A 24860-nucleotide genomic window follows, 5' to 3' on the forward strand; every position below is an offset into this window, starting at 1 on the left:
TTTTTTCTAAATTTGATAGCTAAGAAATCATTCTTTTATTTCTAATAGCAAAACTAAAAGACAGCTGTAGCAATCATACAGAGAAAAAAACTTATTGACAAAAAAAAAAAAAAAAAAAAAATGGTAGAGAACAAGAAAGGCAGATGTAGGCTATGACTATGATTTTGTTACCGAGAATGACCGAAATAAAAAGAATGTCGACTTTCACCGGTGAATGTCAACAATCACATAGTCAACAATCACATAGTCGGTGAACGTCCGAAATATTTGTTATATCCAATTTGATATTAATTTATTCGTTGATCTTATTATATTTATTCGATATTTTAATATCTGCTGAGAATATATTAGGAGAAACATCAGTTTTTGGAGTACTGGTTAAATGCATTCTGGGAAGTGGTACTTGATCATAAAAAAAATATTGATGTAGGGCATACCGGGCAAATATATACTGGTTAGTATCACTTAACTAGACCTTATATATATTTCGGACATTTACCAAAGAGATTATGCGATTGTCAACATTCATCGGTAGAAGTCAACAGCCGCCAATTTTGGTCACTCACAGAACTCACTCACAGAGCTCACAGAAGAGAATGCTCTCTTAAGTAGCCTATACCCTCACCATCTTGGATTTTAAGTAAAATTTTTTGTGTAATTTATATATATATATATATATATATATATATATATATATATATATCATACAATAAAATGATACGATTTGTGGTCATAAGTGAAAAATTTATAACTACACGTTTGTCAGTTGTTGTTTTTTTTAAATTTAACTTTCACCCATTTACAAAATGGGTCTTTGTTTTGATTTGATGGCGTGCACACACTTTTCAACTGTGTTAAGAGTAATAATAAACAGTGCGCATGCGTCACTATGGCGTCCGCTGCTGCTCTTCTTTTTATTTTCACTAGCAGGCCTTTTCTATCTATTTAGATAATAATAATTTAAAGTATTTTTATATTCTTTTTATTGTTAACGTATAATTACTGGCTTGACGATGATTTCAATGTAAATATGAATGCTGAAGAAGGAAAAGTATTTTGCGACGTCTTGAAACATGTACTTTTGAAAATCAATCCGACGACAAACATCAATTGAGACAGTTTTTTGCAACTCATGATTTTGATATGCTGTGGCGTTTGACGGAGTCAATCCGGAAAGAAAAAGCATTTCGTCAATGGATAACCAGTGATCGTAAAAAGGAGATCACAACTTTTATTTTTTCTATACATAATATTACAGTTTAAACTGACGAAAACCAATTTGAAGGATGCTAAAAAATTCATTTAAATTTAATTGCAATAAAAACAAAGGTGCTTATCAAAAATATAAAAGCAGATAAATGTACACTATTTAAATACCTATCAAGAACTTATTGATAAAAGAATTGTATTGTTTTTTCATGATATGATTTTGTCAGGAAAAATGAATAGGGAATCCAAAAGAAGCAAATAATTTATATCGTATTTAATGTGTATTATATATTGTATAATACACATTTGGAATGTAAGTATTTAATTTGTATCAAAAGACATTGCCAAATTGGAAAAAAAATTATTTATCCTCAATTTATTTGCAAAAATTAAATAAAGAGGATTATAATCATACTTATAATCCCTCCCGGCTGTCACTGTTCTTTCGTCAGTTGAGTTCAGTCTAGAAAAAAGAAGGGCCTCTAATGCTCTGCAAAAGATGAAATGGTCATCAGCACGTAAAAGATTACAGAGGCTGCAGACAGGACTTGAAACTATGCGGAAGTGATGCAAATGTTTCGAGAGTCAGTCGTAGCCCTCAGCAACCGTTTTAAGTCTGCATAATACAGCTCAGAGATTATTCGACTGACTTCGTTCAAATTTTGTATTTTTCCAAATAACATTACATATTTTAAAATTTACACATCTTACAATTAAAAAATTCTTTCCACTATTATTAACTAAAATAGTAAATAAACAGTGAAAAATTATTAAAAAATTATTTTTTGCATGGATTTACCTTTGTATAAAAGAATTTTATATTCACAAATATTTCTATTCTCTCAACCTTTTGCCTACGGTGCCTGATAGCAACTGCTATTCTGAACCATCAGTTGTACCAGCCGTAAGCAATAGGTTACAAAGTTCTCGAGATATGGTACCGCAAAAAGTAAAATTAAAATGAAGGGGATCACACTTTAGACAGCTCCCCTGACCAAACTATTAGAAACCTACTTTCCAAATTGAGATTTCTCCCCCCTCCCCCCTCTATATTTTGAGTGTAAGATTCCGAATCTTCAGTTTCTTCAAAACAGCCGGATTTGTGTCGCATTTCTCAACTAAAAATATCGTCGGCAATCATTAATTAGCATATTTAAAGTTCAGCTCAAGAGACATTAAGATTAAATTTTAGAATGAAAGTTGATCTTTAAACTAGGAGCTATTATGGGTGTTTTTTCAAATAAAATTTTTTTTAATTTTTATAAAAATTTCTTTTTTTTTAATTTGATTTGATAAAAATTTCTTTTTTTTTAAACTTTTTAATTAATTTTTTTTAAATTTAATTTTCATTTTTTTATTTATTTTTGCTCACTGTGCAGTAAAGAAAAACCATTTATTGGTGTATTACAACAACATCAACGCTAAAACACTTTCAACACATTATAGTTTGGGGGCTACGATCTAACAGTAGTTTCCAAAATTCTTTCACAAAGGAAAATAGGAAGCAAGGTCACAATTTAACTGTCTTTTACTCGAGATAATACCAATTGTTAAACTATATATGGGTTCTGCTCCCTGGTATCTAACACTCCTTATTTTCCTTCACTGCTATGCAATCTTATAAGGTTGGTTTTGCAAACTATGCTCGCCTTGCTTGCCACTAAGTTAAACCATACCCATGTGGAATGTATTCTAGGGTAAAATCTTAAAAATTTAAATTATTGAAATATTTAAAACTAGTTTCTCTTTAAAAATGTAAATTTCTAGTCATTAATAAGTTATTGAGATAAAAAAATAATAATATTGAAATAAATGACACGCAATATTTGCAGAAACAAAAAAATAATTATGCTTTAAAAAAAACATGTATGACGGTACGTCTCCTATGCATTCTTTCAATGTTTCGTCTTTTATAGTTGTCATCAACGCTTTTTTTTTCATATCTACGCGCTTAAAAAGTGTAACAGGCCTAAACTAATGCTCATTTTTCCCTGAATAACAATAACAATGAATAAAATTATTATTATTGAACCTGAATGAGTATAACATAATATAGTAGAACATTTGTTTGTCGATATGCACTAATCGTTTTTAAGCTTTCAATTCTTAACTTATAGCTTTAGTTTCAGCTTTTGCTCACGCTATAATAAAGAATTTTCATTTAGAAGATTGTAATTATGTTTTTGCTTTCATGCTTATGACAGCTCACATACTCCATACCCGCCAACGCGAACAAAAGAATGAGGACTTGCCTTGTTGCTGCATATATATATATATATATATATATATATATATATATATATATATATATATATATATATATATATATATATATATATATATATATATATATATATATAATATTCTCAAAATTGGCAAAAACCTTTCGAACATGCTTATTTTATTTTCAACATGGAAAATATTAAGTAAAAATATACTTAGCTCTATAAATCTCAAATAAAAAAATTCTGAACAATGACAATATTTACACTTTGTTGGTAACAAATCTCTGAATTGTAGAAAATAATCAAATCATACGAAAAGTTAAACAAATATTTTTGAACATACATACTTTATGAGCGAGATGGTATACATAAACATAAAATATTTAAGACCAAACGAAAAGTGACCTTTAAATAAAAGAGTGAAATTTATACTCCTTACACAAAAGCCAATGAGGTAAAATGTAATTAGTTATTTGAGTTGGAAAATGGACTTTGGTCACAAATCGCTGTGCTCTGTTTTTTTAATCACTTTTCCCCCCGTCGCTTTTTTTTCCCCAGGAACTACATACTGAGATTGAATTAACCAGTAGCACGGTGACAGAGTTTTCAAAAGCCGAAAATGAATGGAAGTGGAGTTGAGTTGTAGAAAAAACGCAAATTAAATAAAAATAATAAAAGATAAAGAATAGAAATACCTTCGGGATACGGCAGAAAAAAGGTAATAAAAAACGTAACTATGTCGTCAAAACGTACCCCACACCACTTAATGCCCCGGGAACCAATAAAGCAACAAAACAGTAGGGCTCGATTAAACAGCGATATATTCGCCATTTTGAACGTGTTCGTAGTAATTCAATTAATGCTTTTCGTTTTGCGCCATTTCTTTTTTTTTTTTTTTACTCCACCACAGAAAGCTTTTTAATTTTATTTTATCCATATCTTTTCTCGTTTCCAGGGTGGCAACGAAATCTCATATTTGAATTAGATTTCAGAATTACAATTTCTGATTGTTCTTTTTTTTCCCCCTCCACGCCTTGTTAGTTCGCGTTAATTTTCTTGTTTCTCTCTCCGTTTCTTTTTATTAGATTCATTTTTTTTTTTTTAATTCGATTGCATTTTCACTTTGGCAGATTAGAAAATAAACGAATGCTAAAAAGAAAGAGGAATTCAATGATTACTGAAAATCAGTATCATACATAGTTTTGGATTAAAAAAATATAAGCCCTAAAAAATTAAAGGATTTTTAAAATTTTTTTTTGAATTTTTTGTGAACTGGGTTTTATTTGCATTGATTGAAGCGAACACAACATCTGCAAGGCACAAAATCGTTTTTGTGTTATACTAAATGTAATTAAGATGTGGGGATAAGGTATTGATTTTCGAAGCTTTTTTTATTTATTTCATTTATATATTTACTTACATATATTTTTTTAATAAAAAGCATCATGTTCCTTGAAATGGAAAAATCTTATGAATTTTAGTATCCCCTTATCTGAATTGAGTCTATTGTTGTTCTTATTTTTTAATATCTTAGGAAGGTAATGGAACAATTTTTAACTCACTAATAATTTAAAAGAATTCATAGACTTGTTGAAACAACATTTTCGGAAATTTTAAAAAATATCATTGGTAACATTTTCGATAAACACGGATAAAGTTGTTTACAAAATACTTTTTCTAATGAAATTACCTATTTAATAGAGAAGAGTCAGTAACAAGTTTTTGTATCAGTTGCAAACTGACACTGATATTTAAATGATTATCAGTTACCATCATAATCTGATACTTTTTATAACGTATAAGAACTAATTTTAATTTAGAAATGCTCCTAAAATATTAGAGGGAACGAAAATGACAAAGTAAAAATTCAATAAAACCTTTATTGCATTGCTTTATTAAATCTATTTTTATTTCATACATTTTACTCTCTTCTTAAATTTATATTTAAGAATATTTTTTTCTTCTTAAAAGTCTTTTGTCTTATATCGGAAGTAAAATTGACAGCATTTTTATTGAAATAATAATCTATTTAATATTTTTTTTCTCATTATAACTACTTCCAATAAATGTTTAAAAAATAATTAAATCCATGGATATAAAAATAATGAAACTATCTAAATCTCTTTTATAAATAATGACTTAATAATAAGCTAAATTAGAAGTAAATAAAATATTTTTAGCGCTTTTATAACTTGATCGAAATAACCTGTAAAAATTCAAGCGTAATTTATATGAAAAAATATATTGGAAATCAAAATTTATTATTGCGCTGAATTAGCTACGTAATTCATTTAAATGGAAAAAATAATTTTATTTAAGGCTGAAAACATTGCAAAAAAAATTTTTTTTTATCAAATTATTTAGGAAAATTAAGAAAAAAAAGGGAAGAAAATCACCTGTTGTAAGAAACTCATCGCAAATGCCTGTGACAAAATAAAATAAAAGCTGTAACAAACTGAACACAATAACTCTCTTGTCCATTTGTGCTTATTAATTAGAAAACGTTGATAAAATTGATATTATATAGTACAGAACCCGTTATGCGGAAATCAGAAGACCGGAAAACCGAAAAACCGGAAAGAAATTCGATTAGTTTTCCCGCCACTTTAAAAAAAAAAAAATTTTTTCCTCATAAGATTTTAGGATTTTTCGTTCGTTTTTGAAAGATGTTTACCTTACCATCATTTTGGAAATAATCATTAGTGAATTACTTCATCGTTTTTTCTTCTTTTTAAGATTATTTCCAATTTTTTTTTCTTTTAGTTGGGTTTAACTATTAAAAAAAAACGGCTTTTTGCAGCGATTCAGAAAACCGGAAAAATCAGTTATCCGGAATATCGATGGCCCCGATCGTTCCGGATAATCGGTTCCCTACTGTAGTTGATTCGAGTTTAAAAATTATTCCGTATACGAAAATCTCTCTACATTCAGGGGATTTTTAGTTTTGTTATTGAAGTCTTTTATTATTCCAACCATTGACTTACGATTCCTACTACCTTGTATTATTCCATGTACAGAGAAACCTCTCGGGGGCGATCACTCTCTGTAAAACGGCCGTTAATGGAGGTGGGTCGTTCTTAGGAGTTACCTCCATTGACTTTAAAATAATATCGAAAGTACATGATTTTTCGCCAACGATTTTAATTTTAGTCAGCGTCATTTTCTTGGTGTGGAAATGTCACTTGTGTTGGCGTCATAAAAACCAGATCGATGAATAAATTTCAATAAAAACAATAAAAAAGATCCCTACTGATATAATGGAAGTGATAATGATGATAATTGGAAAACGATGAAACGAGTACAAAATTTATACCAAATTTAAACAGAGTACAAACTTCAAAAAAAAAAAAAAAAAAACTTGGCATATAAAAAATTTTCTGCCATTTTTCGGCTAATATTACCTTCTAACTCAACCGAATTGTCCGAAATGTTTTAAAGCGTAAGTGGGTGAAAAACTTCCACTTTTTCTTAATTTCATTCTCGGATTTATAAATTTAATTAAGTATGATTTTAACCACAGCTACTCATGAATGAATTAAAATAATAAATGAATTAATCAATTCGCAGTAATCATTCGATGGGGTTATTCAAGTTCTAAAAAATGTAGAAGTATTTTTGCTTACAATTGTCTTTTCAATTCGCTACCACTTATGCAAATTCTTGGAAAGAGCAAAAGTGTACTAGTATTATTTGTAATACCCTGTATTATTCTTTGTGGTCTCAAACTTCAGAAATCTATTCCCTTGTATTATTCCTTGTAGTTCTGTGGTTGATGGGTGCCTAGGGTCGTATACAAACAAACTCTTGGGTTCAAAACTTTGTCGCTGCCCTATTCTGTGTACATCCCGGTGGCTAATATACAATCCAGCGGCCTTTAACGACTCTCTCACTTTTTGGGAGATTTTAATCCTGTCTGTAGTTGGCACGATTATAATACAAACTTTTATTTCTTTTGAAATTAATTGGTAAAACAATGTCAACAATCATGTTTTTTTATTTATTAAAAAAAAAGCTGAACAGAAGAGCGGGTTGTCAAATGCCGCTGGATAGGAAAATTGCATCCCGAATCCATATAAATACACACGCTCCAACATTTAACCCTACTCCTATGTCCCCAAAGGGACATTTGTCAATTTTTTGTTAAGGTTAAGATGACAGGTGATTGACAATGGCTAGACATTCTGTAGATTCTAAAAACACTTTCATCGATAGATTACAGTCAGCGTCCGGAAAAAAATATTCCAGTCACTGACCGTTAAACTAAATTTATGCCCATGAAGATAACACTATCATAGAAATGTAGGACCTCTTATTAAATTTTCTAGTAATATATATGTAACCACTGCCATAGTAATTATATATATAGCCAGAGCCATAGTAATTATATATATAGCCAGAGCCACAGTAATTATATATATAGCCAGAGCCATAGCAATTATGTATATAGCCATCTTAGTAAAAGGTATTTTCAGTTCAAGCCTTGACGTTCATTGAGACTCAGGCATATGATAGTCTAATCAAGGTGCAATTGACTGTCGAATGTAATAGTGTTGTTTTTGTGCTGCCATCTGTCGAAGAGTTAGAGAATTGCTCCTCCGATGTTCGTGTTCACCAATGTAGAATGAATGCCAGAGAGATGTTCCTAAGTGTCGGCCTCCGAATCGAACCAGAGATTTTTGTTTCCATTGCCTGATGTGATCATGGTGAAAAAGAGTGCATATTCTCTGAATTGAGTTAGGAAACTTTATATAATAACCTTCTAAATTAAGGGTACTTACTTAGCTCAAGTTTATCACAAATACGGACACTTGGAATTTTTGCTCAGAAACGAGAGCTGGTTACATAAATTATAGGCCAACTTTATTAATTTTGATGAAAATTGTTATCATTGTAGATCTTTTTTTTTTCTTTGCTGATTGTATAAATTGATAGTCAACTCTCCAAATTTTACAGAGATTTCTTAAACTAAAAAATACTGGATATCAAACTTGGAAGGTGAACAATTCTATGTCTTTTAAGTTAATTATAACATCAAAAGAAAATAAGTTATATCTTATTCTTAAAAACCTTGTACAAAGCAATAATGCTTCAATAATAGCTACATCCTATAGCACAGTTTTCTATAAATGAGAAATGATATTTATCTTTCAAAATGTTTAAGATAGAAATAACTTATTTCGAAATATTATTTTGGTTAACCGATGCCTATTTTTTTTTAATAACGATATCTGAATCAACAATTATTCGTTGAAGCGCAAAGACATCACTTAACGATCACATTTATTTAAAGCTAAAAGGAATACATACATTATTTTTGAGATGTCGACATCAAAAAGCCATTAGAAGATAAGTAGGTAGTTGCTAGGAATCAAAAATACAGTTAAAGAAGGAAATGAAAATAGCGATCATATTTCAGGGTATGGAGGAGGGGGCAAAGTGGCTTAAAAGAGAGGTAAAACGATTTATGTTGGAGCATTACAACACCCTTTCTTTAATCGCTATAACTTTTACTGAGTTGGAAAAAAAGTGGTTTAGTCGAATTACCAGTCGAATGGAAAAAGAAGAAAATGCAAACCAATCTTCTCAAGTACAACTATTAGGAACTGATATTTGGGAAGTTTTTAAGGTTGAAATAGAATTGAAAGAACGGTGAACTACAAAGTGGTGTATGATTTTTTTTTCTTTTTTTTAGATCTGGTATACCGTGTTAATTTGATCAAAAAATTATTTTATTTTCTTAAATGAAATTTAGATACTATATTCAAGGAATTGTGATCTAAAACAATATCTTGAATATTGTATATCTTGTATATCGTAATTATTATTTTCCCATCATTATCGCTGTAGCTCGGTCTTTGTTCTTTACTTATATAACAACACACTAATACCTAACTCTATTATATCGGCTTTATAACATTGGTTTATCTCCATTTCATTCTTTCAAAATAAACATTAACCCCTCATAATTCCAAATGAAAAAAAATTTCAGAAAATTATTTTATGACCTTCATTTGACAACGAAACCAATTTTAGGTTTGCGACTATTAATGTTCAACTCCGTAGCCTTGTAATTTTGAACCCAATCCAGAAGACAAGGGAACTCCTGGATCAAGTATTGGGAGAAATTAGCCTTCGTGGAGGACTTTATGATTTTACTAACCCGCATTTGCGTTACATGGAGAGGAAAACCTCGAACATCTCCCACGGTTAGTCTGAGGGCAAGGGGTATCTAACCCATGATTCGTCTACCTTTGAGGATATTTTACGTCATGTGGGTGTGAGCCGGGTGTGGAATTCGTATCATCCCGACATCGCTGAGATTCGAAGCAGGTTCACCTCAGTAGAAGGAGAGCGCTTTATACCTTGAGCCACCAAGGCTCCTCAGGAAATAATTGGGGTGATTGTTGGAAAAATTGGCAATGTTGGCATGTGGTATAACTGAAAATTGAAACGTCGAAATAAATGCTAATCTGATATTGCAAGGTCAGCACCGTATGGGGGCTCGCAAATAGCAAAGGAAAAATGATCCACCAGGACAATGCGTAGCCTCATACATAGACTTGAAAGTTTGAATTTTCAGTTAGTAGTCGGTGGCCTTTAGATTTTAATGGTTTAGTAGCCACTTTTTTCTCAGCCCTAATGAGACGGTGACCAATAACGATAGTTCTTTTTCATTTAATAGCCACCTTTTGCAAGCTTTGTTTTTAATGTTTTTTTTGTTGCTTGGATTAAATTTAATTTTAAAAAAAATTCATATTTGAATCAAAAATCTACAGCTATAATGGTTAATTCAGCAATAAAAATAATATAAATATGAGACAAAATTTCGTTAAACATGTTGCCTTTTAAGTGAAAACATTTAGGGAGACAAAATACATTTAATGTATACATTACAACTTCGAAATATGCAAATTGACAAATAATTATTCTTCCATATGAATTTTTAAACTACAGAGGATCAAAATTTCGATTGGTGACAAAGGATACTTTAGTGAAAACTCTATTTTCCAGAATCTCTTTCCACATTAGTGTACTTTTAACTTTGAAGAATTTTTTGAAAAAAGTGATGAGAAAAACTGACCAGTAATTTATTTAATTAAAGTCTGTATTTTCATTTATTTATTTATTTTTTGATTTGCCACGTGTCGAGTTTTTATTAGTTATTTTCTTGTCTAGTTTGATGTCATTCGTGAATCTAACGATAGAAGATTCAATAGTCCTTTAATTCGAATAAAAATGACGGGTGCGTATGCTTGCAAAAACTTGGTTCAAAAACTTCGCCAAGGCTAAAAAATGAATATTTAAATAAAATTGGCAAAGTCGTTATTGTATTTAATAATTTCTCAAAAATTTGCTTCCTAATTAAAACATATTAATCATTTAAATATCAAAAATGGAACTAAAGTTTATTTAAATATAGTAGACATTTATACAAACGAGCCATGCATTCCTACACAAACAGCTATATAGTTTAAAAGAATTTATTTTAGTTAGATATAAAGCAAATAGACTAATATTTCTCCATCTCATATTAATATTGAGAGACAATTAAGTTTTAAAGCTTATTAGAATGTTAAATAGAACATTTTTATGAAGAACTTCTAACTGAAAAAGAAACCTTTAAATATTTCTTTGAAGATTTGAATATTCACTGAATACACATTAAAATAGACATGAAAGTCGACAAGAGATAAATTTCTCATTTGCTCACTTTTATGTGAAATATTTACTGTTTTTTTTCTCACTTTAATTTCAAACAAAGGCTTTCAACACAATTTTGCGAAATAATTAATAAAGACAACGCGAGGAAAAGCGAAATTTTACATTTCTATTTAAGAATTTAAAAAAAGGCATTCGAAATTTTCGTAATTGTTTACTAAAAGGTACTTAATTCTTTCAATATTTCATTTCTAATTACGAACTGGAATTGAACAAATTCCGATTTCAAACGCCACTTTAACATTAAATACTGATTTTCCATTTTCCATATTGTAACGCAATTGCGAATGAATAGTTTTTTCCATTTGTTTTTCTTCTTTTGCTGCACATTTGATTTTCCTTCAGTAAGTACAAGAGACAGTTCGTGTTTGCGAACTACAAAGTGAAAACTATTTAAATGGTGCATTCATATTTGTCTTAAAATATGAACGAGCGTCATTTCTACCTTAAATTAAGATAAAATTTAAAAGCTTTTTCTTTCTTGAGTCCTTTCCTGCTCTTAAAAGCATTTTGCTTAATGTTACTTTAAGTCTTATTTTAAACTTTATCGGTGATTGGTTGAGAAATATATCATAGTTTTATACCAGAAAAGATAATAATAATTTGAAGTTACAATTTTTAATAACTCTAGATATCAAAGAGTAAAATGTTTTTTTGTCTTTTTAGTCTTCAGGCTTGCAATTACTGTTTACGTAAATAACCATCTTACGCATCTGCTCTTAATGAAGTAATGTCAGTGCTTACGAAAATATCGAAATCGTATATACAAAAGAAATTATATTTTTAAAGGGATATGTGTAACGAACTACAGAATAAAAAATGAATTTTAGCGTCAATTTTTCTGAAAAGCAGAAAATTTAAAAATTTCTTTTTTGGAAATTATATGTATTTGTTTGTGAGATTTCTCAATTCTGTGTATAATTTGCATAAAATTCTCACATAGATTAATAATTTGCATAAAATTCTTACGCTGGTATACCAGATATATTGTTGATCAATTCGTCTAAAACCATAAGATTCCATTTTGCAGAGACCATAATATTTCATTTCACAATGAAAACAAGATTCCAATTTTTGGAGACCATGAGATTCCATATAACAGAGATCATAAGATTCCATATAACAGAGACCATAAGCTCCCATTTAACAAAAAAAAAATACCAATTGTATAATTTTTTTACTCGGAATAAGAGCATTCTTATCTCTTGTTATATCGTAAAGGGAGTTAAGGAATGTTAATTATTTATGACGAGTGCATGCTAAATTCCGGAATGACCGTTGTCACCGTCCATCCTTATCCCTTCCGGCCTCCTCCTTTATTCTGTTCTAGAACTCCTGAATTGTTAGGGATACTCGAATAAACGATTCTGAATTAAAGATACAATAAACTATCGTGTTCTATGTAAATTATTCTGACAAGTTATAAAATTAAAACTATCATTATAGCAATAAAAGATACTGAAGTAACGATATAGTAAACAGTGGTGTTTCTTTTGTGATCTTTGCAAACCATTCTGATAAGTTTTTAAATTATAACTGTCATTATTAGCGAGAAATGATACTGAGGTAATGATATAGTTAGACTCTTTGTAAGTTATTCTGATAAGTTCTTAAATAATGACTATCGTTATTAGCAAGACAAGAAACGAGACTCATGTAACGATATAGTGTGCTATCGCGTTTCCTTTAGAATCTGTGTAGATTATTCTGATAAGATTTAAAATTATAACTATCATTATTGGCAAGAAACGATACTAAGATAACCATAAAGTAAACTATTGTGCTTTCTTAGGATCTATGTCAACTATTATTAGAAAGAAAATATACTCAGATTAACATGTAGTAAGCTATCGTGTTTCTCTTAGAATCTTTGTAAATCATTCTTATAAGATATAAAATAGAAAATAATTGAAGAAAACTGATACTAACAATTGATAAGAAATAAAAATTTAACTTATATACCGTCAAATAAAAAACAGACACATATTCTACAGGTATACTTTTATGGCCTTTTTTTTAATGTATTGCTTATGACAACCAATCATTTCCGGGTATAAATAAGTAACGAATAATTTTTTGACCAATGCGAATACACCAACAGCAATCACAAACGATTTTGGAGTATTATCCTTTTATGTTCTTTCCTACATGACGTACACCATTATTTCTGTGCAAGTCAAGTTTTCTTTGTTCTCGTAAACGGTAATATCCCAGCTAAGAAGAGGGCCATTCCAACCTCCCTCTTAAGAAACAGATAACTGCAGACCATTTGAAGAAAACAGACACTTAGCACTGGTCACTCGACCGTTTGATACCAAATCATTAGTGGTTCTCAGCCTCTTCGTCTAAAAATGTCCCCCTCTCCCCCCATTCTTCGAGGATCATTGGTGAAAGGAAAAGAGTTACTGTAGACCATTTTTAATAGTTGCACGTCTGGAGCCAAAAGTGATGAGGAGTCTCAGAGGGTGATTTCCTTCTACCACGTTGATTGGAAGTTCAGGTATGTGTTACAAAGAAAAAATAATGTTCCATTACTCGCCACCTAACGCTTCACTTTGAAATTGGGAGTCACACGTAAAACTAAGAATGGACGATACCCAGTCTTAAGTTTTCTACGTGACGAACTTAGAAAATTACTCTTTTCTTTTAACGAAAAAAGTTTTTCAAAAGTGGAAGACTAAGGAATAATTTTCAAAACTTAGAAAGTATGTAATTGTTATTTTAATTAAATATGATTAACATTTATAATAATGAGTAGAGCAAAATTATCTATACAACTACGATACGTATCTAAATCATGCATAAGCAACGAAACTTATAAATGAAACTAAACACTGTGAAAAAAAGAAGCACAAATACAACACATTTTAATAGGCATACTGCAGTTTTGGTTTTGCAATGAATAACATTTATCAGTGTCTAAACACAGAATGAAATAAGGAAATAAAGAGATTCAGAAAGTGTTTTTCTAAATCTTTGGAAATATATTTTCTTTTAACATCAAGATATTGTATTTTATTTTTTATAACCTTCGTTGAACGGCTGACCCAAAATTTGAGTTTACAATTGTGAATATTCAACTCCGTATAGCCTAGTAATTTTGAATCTAATACAGAAGACAAGGGAACTCCTGGATCAAGTATGGGGAGAAATTTGCCTTCGTGTAGGACTTTTTGATGGAACTAATCCGCATTTGCGTTACATGGAGAGGAAAAGCTCGAAACCTTCATACGGTTAGCTCAACGGCAAGGGGGCTTCAACCCATGATCCGTCTACCACTTAGGATATTTAACGTAGGCTCGGTGGTCGGTGCAAGCCGGGGGCGGAATTCGAATCGATCAGCCATCAGTGGGATTCGAACCTGGTTCATCTCATTTGAAGGCAAACGCTCTATCCCCCCAGCCACCACAGCTCGATGGCAACACTTCAAATTCTCACTTTAACCCTTCAATTCTGATTTTATCCCCATTATTTTTTCTTTTTCAATTGATTTTCGAGATGCTATATTAAATGCAATTCCAATGCTTACCGATGCATTACTGCGGGAAATCTCAGTTTTAAAACTATTTTAATTATTCACATCACATAAAATTAGTAATTATTGAAAGGAATATATCATTATTCGTAAAAAAATGTTTCATTCTTGTGGGTCAAATATCAAAATTACGGATATAAGACACAAAAATTTAAAAATATTATATATATATATATATATATATATATATATATATATATATATACACAAATTAACATGAAAAACATGAATAAAATAAAAATAAAAAATAAAAATAAAAATAAAAAACTAAATGGTAGAGAAACAAGAATGGTATAAGCAAATAGTCGTTGTCAAGACACATCTAATTGCCATAAATAATGCGATATTTCTGAATAAAGAATAATTATCCTAAGATAAAAATTATTCTTTATATGTGTCGATATCGCAAAAAACCTTATTTTGAAAAAAATCATGAAATAAAAGAAAAATGTAATAGGAAATCAAACTTACCGGCGTGAATTAAAACGCGGTTTAGGTTTAAAAGTACAATAATAAAACAGTTAACAAAAATCGCGAAGATGTAAAATATTGCTTATAGCTTGAATCGAATATAATAAAATTTAAAAAAAAACATTTGATCGAAGAAGAAGAAAAAAATGTTTAGGTAAAATATTAGTGCTGCCATCTATGAGAAACAATTAGTAAAAAGGTAATAAAATTGAAATAATAATAAAAATGTTTAACGGATTGAATAAATTAGCAGTCTTAAAAAAACAAAAAATAAATAAATAAAAAAATAAAAAAAATATAAATAAATAAATAAATAAATAAATAAAAAAAAAAATAAAAATAAAAAAATTAAAAAAATCATTAATAGGGAAATTAATTTAAAAGTCAGTCTGTCAGGATAGAAAGCCGTTTATAGACCCATCCTTCATTCATAATTTTACAGAATACACATATCCATCTTTCATAGGGTGACTTATTTAAAAATCAGAGCCTACATACAGGAATAGAAAACCGTTTATAGGTTTTATTCTTCATTCATACAACCTTACAAAATTTTAAAGTATACACGTATCACCTGCATTTATCTGGGGTGGTTCTTTACGAACCAGAGCCCATTCCACTTATACAAAAATAAAAAATAATTAAATAAATAAATAAATAAATAAACTGTTTATTATACTGGACAATTAAAATTAAATTAATTTTAAGAGGCTACAAATATTAAAAAGTAACTAAAAAATATTTAACTAATCCAGTATAAAAGGTCATACATCCAAACTATTCCGTCCAGTGGCTTTAGGAATAGTTTATCATAGTTAGTTCCTACCTTGAAAAAATCAGAGCTTATTCTTAAAACAGAAAAATTAAATAAAAATTAATGTACCAAGTTTTTTAAGATTTTTTTAAAATAGAAATTAAGAAATGAACTAGGAAAATGGCTATTAATTAAATCGTTTTTATATATATCAGTATCTAATAAAAACTCGTTATAGTTAGAATTATTCCTGTAAAATCTATGAATTTGATTGGCAATAATATTAGAAAAAACCTTATTGGCTAAGTTAGAGTTGAAATCTATGCATTTTTTAACTGGAAATTTAAATTCATTTCTTTTGTCAAAAAGTTTAAATGTAATATTATTATCTGCATTAATATTAAGAGTCAAATCTAAAAAATTTGCTGAAGAATTACTATTATTTGTTTTATTAAGAATTAATTCATTTGGATAAATATGTTTTGCTAGAATATCGAAATCATTAAAATTAATAACTAATAGATCATCAATGAATCTGAGAAAGAGAGAATCAATTGGAAAATTAACATGTGATTTTACAAATCTATATTCTTGTAGAAAAAGAAAAATATTGCAGATGTTAGTACTAAAATTATTTCCTATGGGAATACCATTAATTTGTTGAAAAAGGTGGTCATTGAAAAGAATATAATTGTTGTTAAGGTTAATATGTACTAGAAAGTTCCAGTTATCTTCATTAATAATATCACTGAGATTAAACATGCTATGAATTTGAAGAAGGTCATCATGAATTTTATTAGTTGGAAGGGAAGTATAGAGGTTTTCGAAATCAAAACAGTGAATTGAATCTACATTTTTTAAAGTTTTTAGTGTATTTAAAACCTGAATGCTATTTTTAATATTCCAATTTAAATAGTAATTATTTTTAGTAAGTTTATTAATTTTGTTATAAACTTTTTTAAGAATGTTCTCAAAGTAAATACCGATTTTTTTCATGTTACTATTAACGCCACTTGCAATAAACCTGAATTTGGTTGGAGTCTTATGGAATTTTGGATTGGCAAAAAGAAAAGGAAAATTGTTAATATTATTTGGTTTAATTTTAAGTCTTTTATAGATAGCATTAATTTTATTAATAATAATATCACTGTTGGTGTTAAGTTTTTTGTAGGTAATATTGCTATTAAGTTCATTGGAAAGAAGTTGTTTGTAAAAAAATTTTCAAATAATTGCAAAATTATTACTAGCTTTATCAACAGTGGTTATACAAAATTTATTTTGAATATTTTTAATATCTTGTCTTAAAACAGAGTTAAAAATTAAATCCTTTTGAAAAATTAATTTGTCCCTTTTAATATTGATTTTAAAATCTTTAATGATATTCTCTCTCCATTCAAAGAAACCTTCAATTGGGAAATTATGTTTGTAAGATAATTTTAAAATAAAATCATCGAGATTTTTAATAAAAATGGAAATAACTTTGTTTTTTGAAGTTGGAAAAGATGGTCTAAATTTTGAACCTAAAGACATAAATTTTTTAATATTTTCGTTGTCAATAATATCTAAATCCCCTGTAATAACGTGTTTATGGAAGTTATCAAAAAAAGGAGTATCTTTAAAATCATCACAATTACATACATAGTTGAAATTATCTGTAGCTATATTCCTATAATTACAGATTAAATTTTTTAGACTCTTAGTGTATCTGAAAGTTGGTTTGCAATTAAGTTGGATAGGAAGAAGGTTTTTATTTTTACCTATAATGGCATTTATGTTAAGATTATTAAAAATTTTATTGGTAAAATCTAAAACAAAATAATCTGGTTTGGGTAAATCCTTGTGCTTATAATTATTCTTAAACCTATATCTAGCTAGATCTTCTACTAAGTTTAAAAAATTAGAAAAATATTGATTTGAATTAATTTTTACTTGATCTAACTTTAAAAAATTTAAAAGTTTGTTGTGAAAATTAAGTTTAACCCCTAGAATTTTAGTTTTAATAGATTTAATAGCATTGGGTTCATCATAACAATTAATGCAATCATTAACAAAATCTTTTAAGTTATATTTAATTTTATTTTTACTGTTACCTCTTTTTCCTCTATTATTATTATTGTAATTTTTAAAAAGTTTGAAAATATTATAAATACACTCATTATTATCAAAAGATTTAAAATTGAAGTTAGTATTTAGACCGTAAGGAAAAATAGATTCATTAATAATCATATATTTATTTTCAGCCTCAAGACGTTTTTTAGGGTTTTTTACGAAATCCAGAACCTCTATTGAAATATTTTTAAACCCGTGTTCAGAAAAATGTTTAATCTCAAGGCTATTGTTATTATTACAGTTAAACTTATTTGTTAAAGACCTATGTAAATTAATTCTTTTGTGAAGGGGTTGGGAGGTTTGTCCAATATATATAACATCACAAATTAAACATTTAATTTTATAAATACAGTTGGTAGCCTTTCAAAGAGGGGAATTTAAAGAAGAATTAGCACTGACGAGCGATTTGCAGGTTAATCATCGATTATCCTTACATTTAAAATAATCATTGGAATTATTAGCAATTTGATTAAACTGAAGCAGGGTGCTAACCTGAATCAGCAGGGGACCAAAAAATTATATAAAAAAATATACAAAATTTGGAAGAAAAATATCTCTTTAACAAATAACCGCGTGCATAAGCAACAGGGGAAAAATTTGTATCTAGGAGAAAGAAGCATAAAAACATAAAAAGAGTATTAATCGCGCAAATGCAGCAGAAATTATTACCCTAAATAAACACAAATTAACATGAAAAACATGAATAAAATAAAAATAAAAAACTAAATGGTAGAGAAACAAGAATGGTATAAGCAAATAGTCGTTGTCAAGACACATCTAATTGCCATAAATAATGCGATATTTCTGAATAAAGAATAATTATCCTAAGATAAAAATTATTCTTTATATGTGTCGATATCGCAAAAAACCTTATTTTGAAAAAAATCATGAAATAAAAGAAAAATGTAATAGGAAATCAAACTTACCGGCGTGAATTAAAACGCGGTTTAGGTTTAAAAGTACAATAATAAAACAGTTAACAAAAATCGCGAAGATGTAAAATATTGCTTATAGCTTGAATCGAATATAATAAAATTTAAAAAAAAACATTTGATCGAAGAAGAAGAAAAAAATGTTTAGGTAAAATATTAGTGCTGCCATCTATGAGAAACAATTAGTAAAAAGGTAATAAAATTGAAATAATAATAAAAATGTTTAACGGATTGAATAAATTAGCAGTCTTAAAAAAACAAAAAATAAATAAATAAAAAAATAAAAAAAATATAAATAAATAAATAAATAAATAAATAAAAAAAAAAAATAAAAATAAAAAAATTAAAAAAATCATTAATAGGGAAATTAATTTAAAAGTCAGTCTGTCAGGATAGAAAGCCGTTTATAGACCCATCCTTCATTCATAATTTTACAGAATACACATATCCATCTTTCATAGGGTGACTTATTTAAAAATCAGAGCCTACATACAGGAATAGAAAACCGTTTATAGGTTTTATTCTTCATTCATACAACCTTACAAAATTTTAAAGTATACACGTATCACCTGCATTTATCTGGGGTGGTTCTTTACGAACCAGAGCCCATTCCACTTATACAAAAATAAAAAATAATTAAATAAATAAATAAATAAATAAACTGTTTATTATACTGGACAATTAAAATTAAATTAATTTTAAGAGGCTACAAATATTAAAAAGTAACTAAAAAATATTTAACTAATCCAGTATAAAAGGTCATACATCCAAACTATTCCGTCCAGTGGCTTTAGGAATAGTTTATCATAGTTAGTTCCTACCTTGAAAAAATCAGAGCTTATTCTTAAAACAGAAAAATTAAATAAAAATTAATGTACCAAGTTTTTTAAGATTTTTTTAAAATAGAAATTAAGAAATGAACTAGGAAAATGGCTATTAATTAAATCGTTTTTATATATATCAGTATCTAATAAAAACTCGTTATAGTTAGAATTATTCCTGTAAAATCTATGAATTTGATTGGCAATAATATTAGAAAAAACCTTATTGGCTAAGTTAGAGTTGAAATCTATGCATTTTTTAACTGGAAATTTAAATTCATTTCTTTTGTCAAAAAGTTTAAATGTAATATTATTATCTGCATTAATATTAAGAGTCAAATCTAAAAAATTTGCTGAAGAATTACTATTATTTGTTTTATTAAGAATTAATTCATTTGGATAAATATGTTTTGCTAGAATATCGAAATCATTAAAATTAATAACTAATAGATCATCAATGAATCTGAGAAAGAGAGAATCAATTGGAAAATTAACATGTGATTTTACAAATCTATATTCTTGTAGAAAAAGAAAAATATTGCAGATGTTAGTACTAAAATTATTTCCCATGGGAATACCATTAATTTGTTGAAAAAGGTGGTCATTGAAAAGAATATAATTGTTGTTAAGGTTAATATGTACTAGAAAGTTCCAGTTATCTTCATTAATAATATCACTGAGATTAAACATGCTATGAATTTGAAGAAGGTCATCATGAATTTTATTAGTTGGAAGGGAAGTATAGAGGTTTTCGAAATCAAAACAGTGAATTGAATCTACATTTTTTAAAGTTTTTAGTGTATTTAAAACCTGAATGCTATTTTTAATATTCCAATTTAAATAGTAATTATATATATATATATATATATATATATATATATATATATATATATATATATATATATATATATATATATATATATATATATACCTTAATATAAAACATTTGATTAAAATACCAATAAAAATATTCTTAAATAGATATAAAATTGAAAGCTCAATAATTCTATGAGATCTCACTTGCAAATTATCTTTCACACTACTTGCTAAGGTGAACATGTGTGGAACTGTATGTTCGCGACTGTATTGTTTTAAAATACGAAATATAAATTTAAAAACTTCATACAGATCACAGAACTACTGAGTAAAATAAAAATAAAAAATTTTTTAGAATAGCTAAATCATATAATGCTTGAAATTAGTTTCATCTTCGATTGCGTTGATTTAGCGTCATTTTTCGAAAATCACTTCGGCATATGTGGAATTCTCTCCAAATAACTTACATGTTCTGCATTTATTGCGGAATATCCAGAAAGTGTAAATATCTAGAAATGTTTCAGTGTTATTTTAGAAATGTTCACTATTAATTTTCTTATACAGTGTTTTCAGAAACTAAGAAGCGAAGGTCCACATGTGTGGAGCGATGTAATGAAGAGGTTAATGTTAATTCTACTTTTTGCGTACTTCACTATATCTTGAGAGTTTTTTTAATATTTTATTTAATAATAGTCGAAGAACTTGTAAACTTCAAGGTATAGAATTTTCACATAATTTCAAAGAATGCAACTTTAAATGACGAAATACAAAATTAGAGCAAAATCGATCGAATAGATTCTGAGAAATTGAATTGTGAAAAATACAGTTTTTTAAAACTCAGGATGGTCAATTTTTTTTACTTGCTCACTATACAAATATTTTAGCATGTTTAAAGATTGGCCTTCAAATCATTAGGATTGGCTCCTAGAACCACGAAAATTCGAGTGCTTGCGTTTTTATTTTGCACTCCAAAAAGAATTTTTTTTTTTTTTTTGCTGAAGAATAAAGAGCATGTTCAACGTTTTTTTTTCCTAAACTGGCAATTACTATTGAACTGTTATTCATGTAAACAGAAATTATTTTCAATCTAAATAATATATTTTTGAAATTTTTATAACAAAATTTTATTCTTTATAACAAACTATGAAGAAAAATTCAAAAAAGGGGCCTTTCAGCATTGAGATACAAATCCACTCAGGAAAAAACTTTCTTTTTGACAATCGCGATCTATCGTGCCTTTTTATCCCGAATATTTTTCCTTTTATTTACTCTTCCAGATTCTCCCTGTACCAAGAATTTCCCTTTTTTCCCCGTTCTTCTGTTGTGATCAAACAAAATCCTTTGGCAGAGATCAGATGTAAAACTCTTCATCATCCCAGAAGAAGAGGATCCACATCCTTTGTCGGAAGGATGCCTCAATCATCCCCATCCTCCTTCATAATTTATTCCAGATTGCTCTTCTTTGGATGTCTTCCTGATCCTGTTGCTCTCCCGCATCCCAGGAGACATCAGGGAATGACCCTTAGAACGAAGGATGTATCTTTTCCCTTTCCCCTCCGGTAGATTGGGGATTTCGTAACAGTGGTGGACTCCCAACGAAACAGTTCTATTATAAACGTCGTTGAAGAAGAAAAAAGAAAAGGGAAAAAAGATTTTACTGTACTGATCAGGGAAAATACTATGGTATTTTAGTTGTAAAACAAATCTGTCAATATTGTCATAAATAAACGCGTATATATCCTTCGAAAATCCGATCCTTAAATAATAAAAAAAAAAACAGAAATCCTTTCTTCTTGCATAGCTTAGGAAAAGCTAACCCGTAAAGAAAATAAATTAAAAAAATACAATTAATTAAAGTCAATAAACTTTTTCATTTATTTTTATTTAAGGCATGGAAAATTATTAATTTTAATTTTTACATGTTTTTCACATTGAATTTATATTGTAGCGTATTTCATCAGAATTTGATCAGGAAACAAAATTTGTGAGACTCTTATAAAAAGATATTTATAAACTATAAAACTGTCCAAAAAATCCTATTTTTTACTCTTCTTATAATTTTTTTATTGTAATTTAGAGCCCCGACTAACGACGGTAAATACATTTATATTTTTGAGTAGATAGTCTCTGTATAAAGTTTTAAGTAATACAATTTCACTAAATATTGTTCAGCGCTAAGTCTCAGGAAGATAGTAAACTGTTTCCAACCTTTAATTTCTATTTAAAATATCTTAAGTGAATTATTTTATTTTATTTGTCAACTTTTTTACGTATTTAGAAAAGATTTAGAGATAAAATGGGTGTGAAATTATATCATTTTAAAATCAGCTCCTAGGTTTAAAACGCGAACTTTCCAGTTCTTTGACAAACCTTTTTATTTTCGATACAGAAAAACAAGTGGAATTAAAATCATTCGTCAATTAAACTTTTAAAGCAATGTATGAATAAAACTACCTCTTCTGCGTCTGGCTTTTCCGAAGCACTTGATTAAAACGCCACAGATTGAGTGCTTTATTTTTTGAAGAAAAACTATGGTTTTAAAGCTAAACAAAAAGATTTTTGTTTGAAACCTGATTCATGATACATATTTTATCATTCTTACACCTGGCTGGGAAAATAATTTTAAGAAAACGAAGAGGCAAAAAAATATTTGTTTGAAACCTGATACATATTCTGTCATTTTTACATCTGCCTAGGAAAATAAATAAAAAAACGAAGAAACAAAAAAAAAACATTTGTTTGAAATCTGATCATGATACATATTCTGTCATTTTTACATCTGCCTTGGAAATTAAATAAAAAAACGAAGAAACCAAAAAAAAAAAAAAAAAAAACATTTGTTTGAAATCTGATACATGATACATATTTTACCATTTTTGCAACTGGCTTGGAAAATAAATAAAAGCGAAGAAACAAAAAAAATATTTTTTTGAAATCTGATACATGAACATAATAAACGCATTTCATGTAACACATTATCCGAAATTCGCAGTCATGTAGACAAAAACTCGTTTATTTTTTCTAATACAAGGTGATTACACCGTTTCGAATTTTCAAGCTTTAAAAGTACATTATTCAGTTAAAAATAAATCAAGCAGTTCTAATAATTTTTGTTAAAATGACTCTCGTCCGCTGTGGCTCAGATAATAAAGGGCTCACCATCCAATGATGTGACTCAGTATCAGATCCACGTAATGGCTGTTCAATATGAATTCTGCTCCTGGCTCGCATAGAGCGAAGTGCAGACGTAAGAAATCCCCAGTGGTAGACGGATTGTGGATTAGAATCCTCTTGACATCGGGCTAACCGTGGGAGTTTGTAAAAAGTTTCGTCTTCATGTGACACTGAGGCGGGTTAGTTCCATCAAAGAATCCTCTACATAGACTACTTTGTCCCAGAATTTTCTTCGTCTTCTGGGTTGGGTTCAGAGTCATTAGGCTACGGAGATTAATATTGATAGTCGTCATCCCACAAATGGCTAGGCTTTTAAATACCGGTTATTAAAAATTCATATAAAATAAGAAAGACTCTGGTTACCAATTTAATTCTTCGTTTATTTTTATTAAATTTTATAAGCTTTATAAAACTGTTTTAAAATAAAATCAAGTTGTTGGAGACGTTACACAATAAGTTATAACTGTAACGAACAGTTTTAAACTTAAACAAACTTTTTAAAAAATGTTTTTTTTTAAAAAAAGATAATATTTTTTTAAAAAAGAAGGACAATTGTAAAATTAAAAGCTCCATTTTCACCAAAGTTAATTTAGCAAAGATTAGAAACGCTTAATTTTTGTAACTGAGTTGTGTGCAATTAAAATCAGCTAACATGAGATCCGTAAAATGCGGAATTGCTTTAAATTCTTTTCAATTTTCTCATATATATTTCTAATTCAAATAACATTTAAATTTTAAAAAGAGAAAATGCATGATCAGTAACTTCTTTTACAAAATCTGACAGTCATAAAAATTACACTAATCATAAGGTTATTTTTTTTACTTGGATTATATCCATTTAAATTTTGCAATTCCGAATTTATAATAATTTGTTCTAAAAATTAAGAAAGATAAAATAACAATGAGAAATAGATACATAGTTATCACATTTTACATGAAAACCAATAGCTCTAAAGATAAAGGCCAATACATGATTGCTTTTTTCAACAATGTACATACTTCTTCATATTTTTAAAATTCCACACTTTAATTCCTATTTTAAGAAATACTTTTAACAAGAACAATAGAAAATAAAACAAATATGATATATGTATT

This window comes from Parasteatoda tepidariorum, chromosome 6, assembly GCF_982258835.1.
Source record: "Parasteatoda tepidariorum strain Cologne lab strain chromosome 6, Ptep-v5.0, whole genome shotgun sequence".
Lineage (NCBI taxonomy): Eukaryota > Metazoa > Arthropoda > Arachnida > Araneae > Theridiidae > Parasteatoda > Parasteatoda tepidariorum.